The following is a 16,081-nucleotide window of genomic DNA, read 5'->3' on the forward strand; positions in this document are numbered from 1 at the left end:
ATGCAGCTGGTCCACAAATAACCAAAGATCTTGAATAGCTGTATAATACGTCTTTTTAAAAGTGTTGCAGTGACCTGAGCAGATTGAAGTTGCAGTCAAAAAAGCCCTGCCCTGAGTCATTTACTTTAATTCTTGCTTTCTGTATCTTGGGACCCTTAGGAGACAAATAAACAAATTATGAGATGTGAGGAAGGTAAGCAGAAGATACAATGACAGGTGTTATACACACCTCCAGGACTGTCATTGGGTATTTTTATCTACTTTTAAATTTTGGAAAATTTCCAAGAAGAGTTCTATGTATTTTTCTTCCAGACTGAATGGAAGTTTTGCCATTGGTTAATATAGAAAGGAAGTTCGGAAATATCAGAATGACGTGTGAATTATTTATGTATCAAATTTGCTACTGTGAATGGAAGAACAAGGATCTTAAATGCTGTTAATTACTGTGGATTTTATTTCACTGACTATGGTTGTAGCTGCAGGCCATGTAGCCTCCAGAGGTGACCTGGGTGCCATGCAATTTAAGGACACTTCTGGAAGGGAGGAGGAAATGTGCAAAGTGTTCATTGCTGGGTAGTCAGGTGACATCTGGATGTTTTATCATGTTAGCAGAGAAAAGTGATGTTTTTTCCTTCAAGTCCTGAAGGATTAACAGCTTTATTTATATTTCTTCTGGTATGTCCAGAAGACAAAAAATAATGGAAAAAAGTTACAATTCTGTAGTACAGCATTTTCACATTTTTATTCTGTGCTTCCTATATTCAAGGGATTTCCTAGCAAGAATAGAAACATCTGCAGTAGCAGCTCCTATTTATGTTAATCTTTTCCAATCAGCATGCAGCCTGAAATAATTACAATAAATGCACTGTCTGCTCCAAACACTCACAACTTCCATTTATTTCAGGCTCCTTCACTTTGCAAGTCTGAGAACATAATCCTTCATTCTGCTCTGCTTCATCTCCTTTGCATGAATTTATCCAACAGTATCTTTTGTGAGCTTCATTAACAATTGTCATGCCATGATAAATTACATAAATTGAGAAGTTTTAATTAACTAAGTTAACAAAACAGCCCCACAAAGCATAATAAATTTAATTAGGTAATGTTTTCCTCTAATAAGTTTGCACATGAGGTGTGTAATGAAGTAGGCCAGAGTAAAATCTGTAATCCGAAGGTTTTTAGATTTCATAGCTGCAGAAAATGTTTCTTTTTCAAAAATGTATTTTTATAAGATCATGTGCTAAACATACCTTGTTGTGCAAAGGATTATGCAAACTTGGCAGAAAAACATAGTTACTGAAAAGACATGACTAAGAGTATGTTTAAACAGAAGAAGACATCTTCCAGTCTTTCCTCCTCTGCTTCTGCTAGAGCTGCTCTTCAAGTCAGGGTAATTTTTTCCAGTTTGGCAGTGGGGCTTTGGCTCTGGTTGGTTGTTTTTTTTTTTGTTGTTGTTGTTTGTTTCTGAGCAGAATTGATGGGTGTTTTTGGTCATATTGGCTAATGTATGTGGTGTAAAGAGCACATTCAGAGTAGAGTTTCCTTGCTGGTGCTGTGTGTGTTTAGCTGGGCTACTTGCCCAGGTATGTGGGAAGGAAAAGTAAGATCAGCTTTGGCTCATGTATGGAGTGCTGTAGAGCGACTTCTCAGGTGTCCTCTGCAGCTAACAGCATCTGTCTTTGCTTTTTCTTGCCTAAACTTGCATCCAAAAATATTAAGATTGTTATCCCCTGCCGCCTACCCTCTTACACAGTCCAGCTAGGCTGCTTTTGCTTGAGCAATGCTCCCATCTAAGGAATTTGGTTCAAAAATAAGAACTTTGCTTTCCCTTTACGTCCAGGGCAGTATGTCCCTTAATGTTTGTGACAGTAAACGGTACTCTTGATTTTTGATCGTGAGACCACAAAGCAATTAAACGAAAAACAGTGGGATAGGACACAGAAAGGAACTCTTTATATTATGAATATTGGTTTGTGGTTTTCCCAGACTCTGCAGTCACAGAGAGCGGTGCAAAGGGAGTATGCGGGTACATCACGTTTACTGTTTTGGTTTGGTGATGCATGAAGTCAGAGTAAGGGTTTGTAATTGTCTTTCACAAGTGCAAATGAGTGTGTATTGAAGGTTGTAAAAAATAGTTACCAGTATTTATTATCTCTGTGAAGTGTCCTTTTTATATTTTAATTTCGGGCTGATTTAGAGAGACAAGTTTGATGTCAGCAACATCAGTTTACAGTTTGGAGTGGTTTCTGGAGCCCACTCATGTTGTTTACCATCAAACTCTGAAACCAGGGAATGGGACTTTTGGACATTCTGTGAAAAATACATAGCACTACGTAATCTGATTTGTGTGTGCATATAATTATTCTGCTATCAGCAAGAGATATGTAGTATTTAACCAGGTGAGGTCTGTTGTGAAGATGGAATGGCAACTTACCTGAGCTGGTGAATAACTCCTAACCAGAAAAGTCACAAAATTGTGAGAGGTAGATCTCTTTCAGTTTTCTGACTCACAGACTACAGTTAATTGTCCATCAGAAGACATTATAAAGCATTTCAGCATGTGTATATATCCTATCTCTCTCTGTTCCTGCCTTTTTATAATCAAGAGTGAAGCAGCTGTTATTCTAGAGAAGGTAGGAAGGCATAAAGTTTATATAGCAGAAGCACATCTATTTTACAGAAAATGTCCCACTTAAATGTCCCACTTTAAATTTTAGGGTTCTACTGGAACAGTTTGAACAGTTGCCAGACATACTCCTAAGCTTGTAGAGTATTACACAGAAATCCTGACCGTACTCCTTTGCAGAATTCAAGATAACCTGTAGCACGCATGGAGTCTGGTGGTAAAGAGGGACACACAGTCTGGAGAGCAAAACAAAGTGAAAGAGTTGATAGGAACAAAAAATAGGGGGAGGAGAATTAATGCACAAAAGCAGAGGAGGGAAATTAGTGAAGGAAATAATAGCAATTAAAATACAAAGTGTTGGCTGAGAAAAGCAGCTCACCAGCAGTCGCTCGCTAGGGTGAGAACACTGTATGTTCAAAAAGAGATTCAAGCAGACCTTCCCCAGAGATTTGTGAATCTTCCAGGTGAAGGACCTTGAGATGAGCAAAGTGTCTTTGCCTCCTAAAGTGTAACAAGGTAGGTAGCTGAGGCAGATAAATTTTCCAACAGTATCTGGAAAAGAAGATATTAGAAATTAAGGTCTTGATGACAGGAGTATGTCAAATTAATGCATGATGTATTTTTGGAATTATACAATGTGTCATAAGCCAATTTTGTTCCAGGGGAAATGTGACATCTTCTCCCTTGTCAGTGAGGTTTCCAAAAGGCTGAAAAGCACGGAAAATGGAAAGCAAAAAGTGAAGTTGCCAAGTGGAGAAGAAAAGCATTGCCTGTGGTATTTAAATTGTATAAACTGATGTTGATGTATTCTGCTCCTCAGCCCCTTCTGATGCTCTGTCTGTTTCGGCTGCTACACCTGTTTTCCATTTTCAGCCTGTTTCAGGACAGTAAATTTTACCTTGACCTGTGAAGCCAGTCATATCCTTTTACATAGCAGTGACTTCCCAGGAAGCAGAAACATTAATCTGTACTGTTGCCATGAAATACATGCTGTGCTTCACAGCAGATCTGTTTCTTAACTCACAAAAATGTGTGCAAGAGTATTTTGCTGGGCTGCTGAAAACATTTGTACTGCAGCTTTGCATACTGTATTCTTGTTTCTTCTGCTTTCAGGATCTGGACTGTTTAGAAAGGAAATGTAGAGTTAACATCTGCAATCTGATGAGATCTTCCATTTCAGAAAAATACTGTTTCTGGCATTCATGTTGGGAAAGAGGAGCCATCCTTTCCAAGACTTTCAGTGTAGGTATAAAAATGTTCAAAGAGCTGACAGTTAGTAATTATTATTCATTGGTGCTACTTTGCTTCTAGTACAGTGAACATATTTTTGAAGTAGAATTAAATCCAAGTCTCTCCAGGGGCTGTTGGTATTTTGCTAATGCTAAATTAAAGCGTGCCATGTGCCGTGCACTAGAGGTGGTCAGTGGTGGCTTGACAGAACTTAATTGTGTGTGTGGCAGGGGTGCTCTGAGTCACTGTGTGGTAGGTGTGATGCAGCTGCAGTCTGGTGGGAAGTCACAGCCCCTTGTGTTTTCATGAGCAGGAAGGAGACATTCCCCAGCTGCTTTCCATCCTGCCTACAGGTTAGATGGTCCAGCTCCTGGAGTGGTTATCCTGCGTAGCCAGTTTTCATTCCTCCTGCTCATCGCTTATCCCATTGCTTTTTCAACTCCCAAGCTGTAAAAACTTAAAATGAGAAATATGCTAATTAGAAGCCATGAAATAGAGATGGAAGCTGAGCTTCCTTAAAATATCAGTAAGTGAAGAAGCAGGTCTGTCGGAATCTGTGGTATTGATGATTCCGAGATTGTAAAAAGTCTCTGTCTTTCTGCCCCGCTGCCAAAGAAGAAGCCATAATTCGTCTGTGCTGTTTTCAAAGTTGTTTATTCTTGCTTATCTCTAACATGTTCTGCTGCCCTGCCGCAGGTCTGTCCTGCAGGGCAGCGTGTGGGGCTCTGCCCCCAGTGGGATGTTACAAACATTATATACCAGAAACTACCTGTGCTATATTTACAATAATGTGCCAATATCTGTCACCTACGTTGAACAGTGTGTCCCCAGCCTAAACCAATAGAAAAATGCCAACACTACAGTGAAACATGGAGGGCATGAAGAAGGAGAAAAAGGACAAGACACACCCAATTTCCTCCATCTTGTCCCCTCTGAACCCCTAATCTAGAAACCTAAAATTTTACTTTTGCACCCATGCCACACTTAATTATTACTCATATCAAACACTCAGAGCTTGTAATTCATCCTGTAAGATTGAAAACTCTTTTCCATGGACAGAGATCAGAGACACTGTCTCTCAGGGCTCTGTACAGGGGGGTTCCTGACCCCCTGCCAGGGTCCCAGGCCTTCCAGGGCAGCCAGAGGGAAGCTCTGGATTCCCACACAGGTCCAGATTGGAGAAGAAGGGATGTAGTCTTTATAATCTTCAAAATTATCATCCTATTAAGCTGTTGACTCATGTGTTTGGAGGTGTCAATATAAAAATTTAGTAGTATTCCATCTTTGGGACATGCTAGTATATGTTGGACATTTTTAAATGGCATTGCCCTGTTTTGAGCACTCATACTTTTAGTACGTTTTTGGTATAACTTTCCTTGATGAGGTCCTCACCCTTCTCAGCCAGACACTTGGAGCATGATAATCGTGCCCAGATGATGCAGTCAGTGCACAGGATGTTGCAGCATGGCTGGGCTGAAGTGTTAGTGGGAAGAGAACCACCACAATTTAAACTTGTGAATGGTGCATCTGAGCCAGCAGAGTGTGGGGAAGTTTTCCTGAGGAACTGAGCTGAAGACCTTATTCCCAGGCTCTCCTTCTTCCCACTCTCTTTTCCTTCTTTCAGTGAGGGCTAAACTAGCTCAGGCAGTCATGTACTGGATGTGGATAAGGTTCCTTGGAGGTGGTAGATATGGTCTCTGTAGTATGAAGTAACTAAAGGGAAATTAATGGGATGCAATGCTCAGGTGAAGGTGAAGGATTGGGGAACAAATTCTGCTTTGTATTGCACCCACAGTGATCCTTGGTGCTGCCTTGGAGCAGGGAAGGAGAAGGAGCTGTGGCTGCAGCTCAGTGATGGTGCTGCGGCTTGTTAGGTGAAGACAGAGCAGAAGAGTTCAGGAGGAGAGCAAAATATTTGAAGATTCACAGGGCTAGTGTGATATTTGGGAATTTCTGCGTGGAATGGTGGCATTTTGTTAATTTATTTTGTAATCTGTGATGACAGTAAGCTGAATATTGAACAGTTTAAATCTAAGCAACTGTCATTTCATGCTTTGGTGAAGAAGGAGTGGGTGAGTGAAATAGTAGGGGTAAATTGTTAATAGGAGTGAAACCAATATGCGCAGCTTTCTCTGAACCAGCCCACTTTTTTTTTTTTTTTTTTTTTTGTGTGTGTGTGTGTGTAATATTGAGCAGCTGGGCCTGTGCTATCTCAGCTTACCATCACTAATCAGGGTATAGATCTCTGGGGACATGCTTTGCTCTCAGTTGCTGTGGTAAAAATCTAAGCTTGCTACCTAGATTACTTGCATATAGACCAACAAAACCACATAAACAGATTTTGAGCCTTTTTTGTAAGTATGGTTTATGAGACATACTCTCATTTTTTGAGTGCTCTTTGTTTAGTCAAAGAAGAAACCTCTTGTACTGAAAATGAGAGAGCATTTGCACTATTGCCTTTTTTTCTTTGTGGAAAATTGTACTGCTTTCAGTAGAACTAAAATTAATAGAGTTCACTGGAAATTAAATTATTTACTTTGTTTAAAAATGACATTTTTGTATTCCATAGTCTGTATGCCTGCCTGTAAGAACACAGGACACAAAGTTGGCCAACTTAGTTACAGAAGTGTTTGCTGCTGTAATTTAATTTCTTCAGCTGTTTTAAGCATTTTTCAGGGAGATTTTCCCCCTTCTTTGAATTCCATGGAGTTTTTATCTTAAGTATCCCACTGGTGACCCTATATACAGTTTTTAATGCTGTGATGGGTAGGTCTGTTTATGAGTTGCTCTCTCCAGAGATGTAATTTAGAACTGGTGTTTCATTCATTACTATGCTTACCTTGGTCTGAATCTACAATTTTGTCTGTTCCTTAACTTTCAGATTGATGACTCATTACTTTGCTTCTTGGGATTGCTGCATGTGATCTTATCCCACTCTGAGATGAGCTTTGGAAGTCAGCTAATAAGAAATGTTTACAGAATTCAGCATAAATCACAATTCCACAGAGAAACATAAGGGGGAAAAAAGGGGAAAAAGTGATTCCCATAACTTGGAGATGAATCTATACCAAAGGGATAGATTCCATGTTTTCTTCTAGGTAGCAAGTGATAGGACCAGTGAAGATGCCTCATTGCACCAGGGGAGGTTTAGATTGGATGTTAGGAGAATGTTTTTCACTGAAGTGGTGTTGAAGGCATTGGAACAAGCTGCCAGGAAAGTGGTGGAATCGCCATCCCTGGAAGCATTCAGAAGGCGTGTGGATGTGGCACTTGTGGACATGCTTTAGTTATGGACATGGATGTGGCCAGGTTAATGGTTGGACTTGATGATCTGAGAGGTCTTTTCCAGCTTCAATGAGTCTGTGATTTTAAACCATTTTAATTATTTGTCTGTTTCATATGACTCCCTTGAGTCTCGGTATATGCAAGAAGATGCTCTCTGCCCCTTTCTAACCTTCATGAGAAGGTGTGCAGAACAGATTGGTGCGTCCATTCAAGAATGAGGTGTGGAAAAACCACCTGTGGGAATCTATGTGAAAAAAGAAATCTTAGTGGGATGTCCATTGTATTTGCAGGCGTTTTCTTTAGAAGAGCAACTCCCTGCATGCCGTGTCCCCGTATGACTTAGCAGCATCCTGTAGGTGTGAATGCCTGTCTCTGCAGAGCAGGGTATGCAAAAGATGAGGGCATGGGTGGTGGAGGTAGACATGGTGACTAACTCTTTATTCCTGGAAGTGCACCCTCCGTGTGGAGGACGGCATTAAGTATGTCCCAGATAGGCTTCTCACACTGCGTCATTGCTGGGGATTAAGCCATTTTCCCCAAGGATTCTGTACTTGGCAGAAAGCTCTGCAGGAAGTGCTAGTGTGCCTCCAGACTTAAACATATCAGCACTTGCATAATAGGTTTATTCTTTACTATCCACCCTTTTTTTTTTTTTGTTCTGTGGCACGGGCTTCAGATACTGCACATGATGATTTTGCTCCTGCTGCCATGTGGTCCTACCACATGGTGAAGGAATGATGTTCAGACTTGAATTATTTAATCTCCCAGAATTTGACAGCTTTACATTGCTGCTTCACTTAGTTTTCTTCCTAGTGTCTCTTCTGGAATTTTTATTTTTATTTTTAAAAACTCAAGCATTAAGGCTAGTGATTGTTACCACAAAACTGGTTGTTCTTGTTTCCAACTAAAAGATAATAAGTGGACTGCAACTGAAAGAATTATCAGGGTTTAATTTTGCCTTTTTTGGGGAGGTGGAGGGAATTTGCTTACATCAATCTTTCTGTTTTGCTAGGTCTGTGAAGACCACAAGGCTGCACTTCTCTAGGTGATTTTAACTTGTTGATGCTGATTTGGAATGATAAGAGGAAATTTGCAATAAAGACTTGTCATGAAATTTGAGGAGTGAGTACCTTTATGCTCAAGGTAAATGAATAATCTCTTTCTGTACTTAGGTACAGGTCTCAGGCAGCCCTCTTGCTGATGGTATTCTTTAGAACTAACCCGGGTTATTGTATGCGCAGAGCACAAACTGTGAAATGATACCAGGCAATGTTTTTGTGGTATCTGTTTGTAGGGCGTGTCATGGTAGCTAAAGGCAGCATTGAGTTTACACTCGGCATGTTCAACTTGTCTTCCAAATGCTGTGTTCCAAATAACCCTTTGCTGCCAGCCACCCGGGACCTGTTTTCACCTGGTAAATGTTTCTTGTGGCCATTTGGAGGGTCTGCATGAATACAGTCCACAAGATTTTTCTTCAAGCTGGCCAACCATGTTTGCACAAGTTATAGCTAGGTGGTAAGGGTCAAAACTGGGATTTCTCTAAAGTTCTGTGTATTAAGTTCCTTCAGAGCACAGGGAAAATGTGAAAGAAAAGTGTGGACTAATTCTGTTTAACAGCTTGTGCAAAATATATGTAGGAGTGTAAAGAAGAAACTGTCACTACTGAATCTCAGAAGTAAATGTAAGGAAAATGTTTAGAATTCAGGGAGGAAGAAGAAAATCATGTGCACAGATATAATGTGAAGCATCAAGTTCTTGTTCAAAAAGGAAAGCTATTCAAAGGCCATTTGGGAAATTTACATAGTTTTCAGTGGGCATATTCTGTTGTACCTTCCTACCAATTAACAAGTCTCTAAGTTTTTGGTCCATGTCATAGTTTTGCCACATACCACTGCAGCTTGCTGACAAAGGCTAGTGAAATCTTTTTTAACTGAGGATGGATATCCTCATATGACATGCATATAGAGGTTGGCTGATTTATTCTTCATCTTTTGAGAGAGCTAAAATGTTCATTAAAACCAACTTGTCAAATAGCAAGGAGCATTTCGTTGATAGTGTTATGTGAACACAAATTTTCTGTGTGATTTTATATAAAGCAAGCAGAAAAAAACCACAGCAATTTACCCCATGTATTTGGCTTCTATCAATATAGAAAAATAATCGCTTAAATGAATGTGACTTCTGTTTGGTGTTATAAGGGAAGATATGCTTGCACTTCGTGTTCTCCTTGTCATACTCTTTAATCTTGCTTACTTTATGTAGCCATGCTTGAATATACCATATTAAATAGTATTTGTATTAATTATCTGGGCACTTGAATTTCCTCTGCATGGCTCTTTTCCACCATGAGAAAAGCTGTGAGCGTGGTTTTCAGTGCCCAAAATTAACAACTGTGGGCAAGTATGTAGTGGGCTGCCTTTTATTAGGCTTAGTACCTAAGGGAGCTTCTCTTCAGTGTAAAACAGAAGTAGAAATTAAACTTGTTGTCTTGAAGAGCAAAACCAAATTGTTCAAGGTATTTAAAAGGAATTTGTCTGCTATCAGTGCAATTACTGCATTAATTTCAAATGTATTTCTGTAACTGTGAACTTGAAAATTCAGATGGTAATTGTTTTGGTTTTCTTCCCCAAGGCAGGAACTGCATGATCCCATGATGTAGGTCCATTGCTTACATGTGGGAGGTTATCCTCATGGATGACTCCCTCCATGGCTTTGGAAAAAGTCTGATCAAGCAGAGGTGCTCCCCTTCTCACCTCCAGATTATCTGGACCTGTTGAGGTACTGGGCAGAGGTGGTATGCCTTGCTTCTGCAGTGTCTTCTGGTGCTTAACCTTTCCTTCAGAGCTCGGACTCCTGGGGGGCTCTGGGATTTCTGGGTAGAGCAAATAGCCTGATAGAGTATTTGACTGATACCAGGAGGTGAAAACAGCCAGGCTGGATCTTCTGGAAGATAGCAAGAGAAAGCCACACAGGATCCCTGAGCAAATGCAATGACAGATACCAAGTACACCCGAGGGCTCTTTGTTTGGCAAGCTGAGGACCAGCATAAAAAAATCCTTTTGTCCTTTTAAGGCTATAAATCCCAACAGGAAGCTTCAGGGAAAACCTTGGTGGCTTGTTCCTGCAGAGTTGTGTTTTTTTTTTTCTCTTGGCAAATGTCGTATCCTGCAGAAAGTTGTGAATTGGCCTCAGATGTTCTAAGAGAGTATTGTAAATGAAGGATGGAAAAGTGTATTTGCTATTACAATCCATTTGCTGACATCTTAAAATTAATAACAAAATCTGGAATTTTAGAAAGCTTGTTCAGTAGGCTTGTTTTATTTTGAAGCTTTCTAACTACACTTTGAGGATTATCTTCTGTAATTTGTGTACAGAAAACAGAATGAAAGTTTCCCCTTGTTTTCTTGCCAGTTTGAGAGTAATTTTGGTGCCCAAAAGCATTAAAAAAAAAAAAGGCTCAAACTTCTTTTTTCTCTCTCTCCATTTGTTTGGTTTCTTTAAGAACAGTGTTTTTAAAACAGCTTGTATGAGAGTAGGCACCCAAGTTGGTGTTTGATACATTGAATCCAGTTAATCACTTAATTGGTCCATTAGGTTCTCAGGAATTTATTTACCTAAATAAATTGACTGCGTGTGACTTGTTGCCATTTAAAAAAACTTCTCCTTTCAAGAGTTTATGGATAAATTTATTCACATGTACCGGGGATATTGTCATGCTATCAATTCAGTAATTCAATTTGCTGACTTCAGTTACAAAAATGAATAAACATTTGCAGTTTTGGTCCTTTGCTTTTGGATGTCGGTTTGAATTAAAAAACAAGAATACTATTTTGATTTAGAGTCACAGAGCAACACAGTTAATTGTGTCTCTTCAATGTTAATTGGCTAATATAACCATTTCTCAGGAAGCACTGTTCTTGTGGAAAGGAACATCATTTCAATTAATGTTTTAGACCATGTTCCTTTCAAATAGCATTTTTAAAAGAGAACATCTGTAATTGCATCTGCTTACTTACTGTAGTCATAGTGGAAACTATACTCAGTGGTAAGATATTTCATAAAATCTGAGTGATAGAAAATATCTACAGCCAAATTCTGGTTTGGGGTAATTCTGGTAACTCCAACAGGTAACTCCCTGTTGCAAGTGAAGAACCCCATGAAATACATCTCTTCTTTACAGACAACACAGGTTGTAAAGTCATATGTAACATGAAGAAATAAAAATGTGCATCTGTAGGATTTAAGCATTAGGCTGCAAAGCCTAGAATTACCTCTGTCTTAAGTTATGCTGCTTTTGAGTATTTTTTTCTTGAACTGTAGTCCTTTTACCTGTTCTGTTTAACTTGATTGGAAGTAATCATGGAATGGTTAAGGCTGGAAAGAATCTCTGGAGACTGCTTAGTCCACTGCCATGCTCAGGCATGTTGCTCAGAGCTATGTCTACCAGGCTTGGATGGAGATGCCACCACCTCTCTCAGTAACCTGTTCCAGGTGTGACCACCCTCGCAGTAGGGAGAAGGAAAAAAAAGAAAAATAAATTATTTTCTTACTTTCAGATGGAATTCCCTGTACTTCAGTTTGTGCCCATTGCCTCCTGTCCCTTTGCTGGGCACAACTGGGAAGAGTCTGTCTAAATTCTTATCTCACATCAGTTGTTTATACATACTGCTGTCCTGAGCCTTCCCCAAGCTGATCAGTCCTTGGAATCTCTGCCTCTCATACATCAGATCTTTCAATTCTTTTATCACCTTTGTGGCCTTTGCTGACTTGTTTCAGTCCATGTTTTGCACATACCAGGAAGCCCAGGACTAACCCAGCTCTGTGCAGGTGTCTCACCAGGGCTGAGTGGAGCGGGAGGAGCTCTGTTAACCTGTTGGTGGTACTCTTTCTTGATGCAGCCCATGATGCCTTTCAGTGAGGGCACACACTTTGTGTCTGTCAGGGCTCTGATGTTGCTCTCTGCAAGCCTGCTTTCCAGTTGATCAGGCCCCAGCATGTAGTGATGCATGGAGTTAACCATGCCCAGGTGCAGAACTTGGCATTCACCTTTGCTGAGTTTCATGCAGCTCCTGCCATCATGTTCTCCAGCCAGTCCAGGTCCTTCTGGATATCAGCACACCCACCTGGTGTATCAACTGCTCCTCCCTGGTTTCTGTTATCAGCCAGCTTGCTGGAGATTCTCTCCCACCCTCCAGGCTGGTTGTGAAAATGTTAAGTGATGTTGGTCCCAGTACTGACCCCTGGAGCACTCTGCTAGTGATGGGCCTCTAGCTGGACTTCGTGCTGCTGTGCACAGCCTTTTGAGCCAAGCAGTTCAGCCAGTGTTCTCTCCACCTCAACATTTACTTGTTTAGTCTGCACTTCATCAGTATGTCAATGAGGATGTTACGGGAGACAGCATCAAAAAACTGTGCTGAAGCCAAGATAAATAACATCCACTTCTCTCTCATCTCAGCAGGCATCTAATTGCAGAAAACTATCAGCCTGGTCAGATGTGATTTCTGCCTTCATAAATCTATGCTGACTATTCCCAGTCATTTAATTTTACTCCATATGTTAAGGTAATTGTTCCCAGATTTATTTGCTGATTACCTCCCCAGGGTTGGAGGTGAAACAGACCTGTGTAGTTATGGGATCCTCTTTCTTGAAAATAGAACTGGCTTTCATGCAGTCCTAAAGAAATTCCTCTGATCCCTATGATCTGTGAAAAATAGTTTAGAGGAGCCTCCTGTAAACTTCAGTCAGCTCCCTCAGCACTCATGGATGCATCTCCCCTGGATCCATGGACTTGTGTATGTCCAGTGTGGTTAAATGTCCCTTCACTGGATCCTCTTCTGCTGACAAGCCTTTATTGCTCCTGATTTTGTCACTGGTTGCAGGGACCTGGGCTTTCTGAGCATAGAATATTGAAGGAAGAAGTACCTTTTTAAATTGATGGCCTTTTTCCTGGTAGTCTGTCTTTCCAGATATCAGAGATTCACTTATTAATGTGCTTTAGACACAAACCAGTCCTGTGCAGAGTGCGTGTATTAAAAAAATTTAGAGTCTGTTGATAGACCTGTGTTTAAATTAAGCTATTAATGTCTTTCCATTATTACACTAAAAAAGACCTCTGCACAAAGTAGTATGAATCTACCAAAAAGGTACGAGTTTTTTCTGTGTATTTCTTTCCTTTGTTGGCTTGGCTGAGTGCTGACTGTGCAGAGCTGTGTAACAGGAGTGACTACAGACAGTGCAGCGATTTCAGAGATGGTTTTCATGTGTCAGAACAACAAGGTGAATTAGTCTGCAGTCACATTCACATCGCCATCGAGAGCTGTCGTCCATACCTGAGCAAGGTTGTTTTAAGCTTGCAGGGGTGTAACAGTCCCAATCTACAAGTGTTTATGTGCAGTTGTCAAATGGGGAAAAAGAAGGAGGAAAAAAAAAGGTGAAGCTTTTATTTCCAGCTCAGTAGGAACCTGACAGCTCCTGAGCTCAGCAGAACGAGAAATTGCTGCTTCTTGGGTGGAGCCATCAGCCTGAGGCAGGATTCGGGCTCTTGCCTTTTTCTGAGCTCCAAGTCTGGCAGCAGTCTGGGCTAATGTGTGCAAAGCACAGATCATCCCTTTCCTCCTGAGAATGTGCCACTGATGGGGGGAGCATAGGTTGGTCAGCTCTGCCCTCCGAAGAGACATGGGGCATCCACACTGAATGGAGTGAGAGCTGAGGACCCACTTGTCCTCAGCAGTGTTCATTTACCTTCCCAGCATAGCTCCACCAGATGTATCATAACTTTTTAAAAGCCTTTCCCTTTCTTAGGTTCCAGAAACAGCCAGTGACTCTCGGAGGGTTACACAGCGCTTAGGACTCAGCCTAGCAGCACATGGAGATCTGCCAGGGTCGCTCCTCCTCCTGCATGGAAGCAAGAATGGCTGTGCATGGGAACTGTGGCACTGCCTCAAAACTAATGGGAGGCTGCAAGTGCTGGAGTAATTATTCCCAAGAGTAGCTGTACCAACCAACTTCTGGGCTGCTTTCTGCTGGCACTGTTACACAAGAAAGGTTGTTTATTTTCACCAACATATTTGCTGTTTTCATCACATCTTGTGAAGTCAGAATTGCAATGTGTGTGTCTGTTCATGGTGGACCATTCTTAACACAGCCCACATCAGGTGTCTCCTGTGAAAACACATTGCATGACCTCACCACAACAATCTGAGCTTCTGCTTCAGATCATTGCTCAGTTCCTGAGTGTGAGCCCAGCCAAGCAGAATTCTGTGAGGTCACCTTGTTCACATGTTCGTAAAGAGCTGCAACCTTTAGTGCACCAAAGCACCTTCTTTTTGTTTTGAAGAAAGCTGTCTGAAAGCTCCAGAAGGAAGAACTGATAAAGAAAAAGTACCATATTTTTAGAAAGACAGAAAAATGCCAATGTGGTTTAGATTTTGTATTTTGGTTGAAGTTTTTCATGTTGTATGATGTTTTTAATTTTTCCAAGCTTTTGAAAATTCATATTTAATAAAGAAAACCTGTATGTTCTAATAACACTAAAATATCCATTAAAATTTTAGTTGCAGTATTGGTATGAATGCTATGAAAAATGCAGCAGAAATAAGAAAATACTTAACTGAAAGAATGCCACTGTATAGGAAAAAATATTAAAATATTTTTTCCTCTTCATCAAACTTCAGGCCATGTCCTATCTTAATGAGTAAAGGTAGGGTGTAGCATTTTGCCTGGGAAATACTTGAATAAATGTAAGTAAAATATATACTAACATGTTATAAATAGTTTTTTCCTCTCATTTTACTACTAAAATTTATTCTAAGAGAAGCCTAGTTATTTATTTTGTTATTAATAAATGATTGCCTTACTAAGGCAGATGGAGATTAGTAAGTCATTGATAGAGAACTAATCAGTCATTCGTAATGGAGCTTTTTATACAGCCATGAAAGTAACTTTATAATACGAAATGATGATGTGATGGGTTAGTATTATAGATGAACTTCTAAGACACCTCCTGGATTGATGATTGACTTGCCCTCTCCCCCCTGTTTGAAAAGGTCTTTGCCAAAGTGCATTTTTGTGCGTAACTTTGAAGAATTCTAGAGGGGTTATTTGCAAAATGGAAGCTTTTTGGTGGAAAGAGAAAGGAGAGGTTGAATATATTAATCAAAAGGAAAGCAGACCCATCATCGTAGCTTTTCGGAGCTGTTGAGGCTCGTACCCCAAGGAGCCATGGGCTTGCCATCCTGCAAGCTAGTAGCACACACTGATGCCATAGCTATGGGTGTCTCCCTTTCCTGTTCTGGGGACACTTTTGAGTGCAGAGCACCATGAGCACCCTGGTGGTGCAATAACATGTGGCTGTTGCCACTGGGACCACCCTACTGCTGCCCACCTGTCGTGGATTGGCTTGAAAATTGGTGAACAGCACTATGTTGAGGTTTAACACTGGGCTGCTCTTCAGGCTAGCAAAGGTTTTAAATGTAGGATTGCAAGGATGGACTCTCCTTGCAGATGGAAGAGATGGAAGATCTGTCATTTTCAGAAAGCATCCTTTTGGGGTGCATGCAAACTGTCCTTGGACCAGAATGAGTGACGCTGAAAGGTGTATGGCACCACTTCATTACAGAAGCTTAATCTGTTTTGTTGTGCTGAGCTAGTCTGTTATCCTCACTGTCCAGTGAGGAAGGGCAAGATGCACATGGAGGATACCTTTGCCAGACTGAAAGCAAGAAGGGAAGCTGTCAAGAGTGCAGGAGTGCTCAGATCGGAACCAGCTTATGAAGATGGCTGCATGTTGCTGCAGCACTGTGGCGCTGCGTCTATGGCAACTAAGGAAAGGAGAATGAGTAAGATAATGTGTCTCATGATGGGAAGCATGAGGAAAAAGATTTGAAAATGCTGCTCTCAGTGATACAGTTTGGTTTACTTGTTGTTGTGGCGTTCTTCATA

General features: G+C 40.7%; 1 protein-coding gene across 7 annotated transcripts in view; it reads left to right on the forward strand.

The window, feature by feature from the left end:
• The window catches only part of LRRC3B (leucine rich repeat containing 3B), a 45,316-nt gene that overhangs the window by 13,602 nt on the left and 15,633 nt on the right, over positions 1-16,081 (forward strand). Inside the window, exons 2-3 of one of the 7 annotated variants that reach the window (XM_072924026.1) lie at positions 8,154-8,284; positions 9,773-9,919. The gene's annotated coding sequence lies outside the window, so the exon portion shown is untranslated. 7 annotated transcript variants of the gene reach the window in all.

Source organism: Taeniopygia guttata, chromosome 2, assembly GCF_048771995.1.
Source record: "Taeniopygia guttata chromosome 2, bTaeGut7.mat, whole genome shotgun sequence".
Taxonomy (NCBI): Eukaryota; Metazoa; Chordata; class Aves; order Passeriformes; family Estrildidae; genus Taeniopygia; species Taeniopygia guttata.